This window comes from Microtus pennsylvanicus, chromosome X, assembly GCF_037038515.1.
Source record: "Microtus pennsylvanicus isolate mMicPen1 chromosome X, mMicPen1.hap1, whole genome shotgun sequence".
NCBI lineage: Eukaryota > Metazoa > Chordata > Mammalia > Rodentia > Cricetidae > Microtus > Microtus pennsylvanicus.
Window position 1 is genome coordinate 35,774,138 of NC_134601.1, and position 3,642 is coordinate 35,777,779.

Here is a 3,642-nt window from a genome sequence, read left to right on the forward strand (position 1 = left end):
GGCATTGAACAATGTAATCTCCCAACATTATTACTGCATGAAGTTCAAAGTAGGCCTTAAAGACAAAATCTTTCTGTAATAAAGAAAAAGTGCAAAGTAACAAAATGAATTGTAAAGTCTTTTGCAAGAATAGGAGTTTGGACACTGGTGAGGAAAATGATTTTCATCCTTCCTTGTACACCTGACACCTATACGAACAAACTTATCGATAATGTCTGCAACACTAGTAATATATAATAGTCATTTACTTGGTCAAATAAAAAAGCAACTCCCACTAAAATTACTTGTATTCATCCTACAGAATCTAAGAGATAGGAGTGCTATTCAAAAGTGTTCACATGCACGTCGCGTCTGAAATATTCTTTCTATTCTGAAAGAGAAACTAGAGAAAAGTCACGATTCCCTCAGAAAGCAATGACTCGATGCAGGTTGTGACTTTATATTAAAGCTCCGCACAAAAACATGGAGATAAAGGAAGCGATTTCCATTTGCCGGTCACTATTCCAGCAACACAGCTTCAAGAGTTCTGTTTCAGGAAGAAAAGACGACCCTGCGACAAATGGGACAGCTGTTATTCTCCCATAACCAGCGGTTGATGCAGTGGACGTGGTACTCATGGGAGCAAGGTAGCACACGAAGTTTGTCGCCTTCCGTATATTCAGTAATGCAAATAGTACATGTCTTCAATGTGTCGTTTTCACCAAAATTTCTCGTTGCCAAGTTTTTAATCTGGACCTTGGTGGGTCCTCTAGTTAGGTGGTTGTCATTAAAGGGGTAAAGTCGGGTTGCTTCAATACCTCCTTCAAACATCTGTGAGATACTTTCTGAATATTGATCAATGGAACTGAAGCCAGGGTTGTAGCTGGGGATGGAAGCAGAGTTGTTACCACCAGAGTTCCCTCTTCCACTCCAGGGAAGCTCACCAAAAGCTGTTGTTCTCTGCCTTAACCTGGTTTGAATCGGAAGAGATGTAGTTTCCCTTGATCCACTATTGAAGATTGTAAGAGTGGAAAACCTGGGAGTACTCACAGAGGTTCTCCCAGCTGCACGTTCAGAAAGTGTAAAGGTGCCTATCAAACCTCCAGGGTCACTTTCATAAGTGACCGTGTTGTTTGGGATCTGAGACCTTGACCGAGTTCTGCTAGCTATGCCATCTCTCTGCCGGTCTTCTGCCAGCAGATCTCTTCTGACTCTAAGGTCTCTGGTTGGAGGTCTTTGACCAGATCCTGCCGCTTCACCATTGGTATCTGTGTCTGAAGAGCTTGTCCCTTGAGCGGCAGAATTTCTTGACCCAGCCGCCACAAAACGAGCTCTACCTAGCAAGTCAGGTCCAGTTATCTGGTGTCTCAAAGTCCCATGGTGAGGGGCTCTAGAACTTCCCTCGATCTCGTTTACCAAAGGCTGCTCAAAAGTCTGAGATGAGATGCTATGATGAGATCTTCGTGGAATTTCATTTGCTGGGCGCAGAGAAGACCTACTTCTTTGAGCTCTGGCTCTGGTTCTTCGCTGGTGTTCTGGTTTCGGGCTTCTTGCCCTCCTCCGACCTCTGGTGGATGGCACATCTGTTAATGCTTCAGCAGAACTGTGTTCTGACCTAGGTGTTCTGGCAGATGATGTCTCAGATGCTGAATTTTCCACTTGCCTTTGGAGGCTGCGATCCATGTTTTCTACACTAAGACGTGTAGCAGATGGTTCATTTTCATTCTCTGAGGTTTGGCTTCCATTATTACGGTTAACATTAGTCTCTAAACTGAATCTGAAATCACCACTGTTTGGATTAGTGTGGCTCACTGCCCTCCCGGACTGCTTTCCTCTCTGACCACTTCTTGTTGTATTGCCAGTCTGTCTGACAGAGCTAAGCCAATCTATTACGGAGTCACCAATGGACTCGTCATCTGAAGAGTCTCCATTTTCTTCTGAGCTCTGCGGCGGCGGCAGAGGCAGCCCCTCTTTAACTTGCTGTAGTCTTCTGAAGAGCTCCTCCCCAGTACTTTGACCTGGGGTGCCTAGCAAATGGTTGTCTCTCAGAAGTCGATAGTCTTCTCCGCTCAGATTATTTACAAATCGATGGAAAGCTTCTTCCCGATCCAAGCGATCCACTAGCCTTCTGCGCTGTGCTGCAGATTGGTCATTTCCTTGATCGCTAGAATCTGAGTTTTCCATCTTGATGAACAAGTGGACGATTATCTGTCTGTTATGACATAGTACTGAAATCCAATCAACTGGACCTTCAGTTTTCTTCGCTAGGCTTCGGGGGTCCGCGCAGGAGGGGACTGGCTGGGCTCTGCCACCTCAGCTGCCTTTGAGGCCGCCTAAGCTCTGCCGAGTGTCTGCCTCCTGCTCTCTAGCAGGCCTCAGAATGCCTGGAAGGGACCCGCCTCTAGCCCAGCGCCTGCCCATTCTGAGACGTTGCTCCAGCAACCATTACCTTCCCCATTGTTACCTAGCAGTGACAGAAATCCACTCAAGATAACTTTTCTTAAAGTCACCCCACATTACCTATTGAATGTATTTCAGGTCCCCTTTCTCAGCGACTCCACAGGACTCAAGAAGTCCTATTCAGAAAGCAGATGGTTCAGCCAAAGCGTACCAGGTGGGCCTGGGGAAGAATGACTGGTAGTCCTACTCGTAGGACAAACCCGCTCTTCTTGCAAGGCTGGCATCACGCTGGGGAATTTAGTGAGATAGTGACTGCTTCATGATAGGTTGGCATCACACAGGATGTTCATTGTGCCCTTCCCCAATCACAGTGGCTAGGTGCCATCATGAGAAGGAACCAAGTGTTTGACCTTCGTTACTCTGGATGTCATGAGTACTAGGATTACATCAGAGAGCCTGAGGACACCCTGATACAGCCCTTGAGTGGGAGATAGCTGTAGGCACTATTACAGAGAAAGGGGAAGCAGATATGGACATGCTGATCCTTTCAGGTTGGCATCTGATTAGGGTGCTAAGGGGAATGGTGGTTTCTAGCCCAGCCCTCCATGTAAGTGTAAGGAACTGTTACTGTCACCCGAGGAAGGCAGGAAGTTTGATTTCTAGAGGTACCTTTCTGCCATGCATTTCCCAACAGGCTGGATGGAAAACAGAAACTCAGACCCATTGGAACGCTTGATTTCCACAGCCTCCTTCCTCCCACAGAACGTTCGCTGAGGGGTGACTTATGAAAACACAGACCCTGAGCCTCCTGCTCAGATCTCAGTCCTCTCTTTGCTCCCCTTCCCCACTCTTCAAAGTGTTCAAGGGCTCCTCAATTTGGTAAGTAGGCAGAGCCAGATACATAAACTCTGGAGAATGTTGAACATGGGAGCACCTGCATAGCCCTAAGGCTTGGAAAGCAGAGTGTTTGGAGTAGATGCTGTTGCTATACAAAGAAGAGATGCTCCCAAAGAAGATGGACATGTTGAAGGCCTGACCCTTGGCTAGTCCAGGATCAGCAGTTTCATAAATGGTAGACAAGGCAAGAGAACTCCATTTAAACACACCACTCTTTGCTCCTAGCAGACTCCAATGTTGGGAGACCCAGAAAGAAATCACACACTGATATAGGTGGGTCTTCTATCTATCTGTTGCTTTCATTGGGCAATTAATAAAGAAAACTGCTTGGCCTGATAGGTCCGAACATAGGTAGGCGGGGAAGAC

At 46.7% G+C, this 3,642-nt stretch overlaps 1 pseudogene; it reads right to left on the reverse strand.

Annotated features, from left to right (window-relative positions):
* Positions 1 to 531: 531 nt before the first annotated feature.
* On the reverse strand, positions 532 to 2,181 carry LOC142841777 (E3 ubiquitin-protein ligase RLIM pseudogene; annotated as a pseudogene).
* Between the last annotated feature and the right edge of the window lie 1,461 nt (positions 2,182 to 3,642).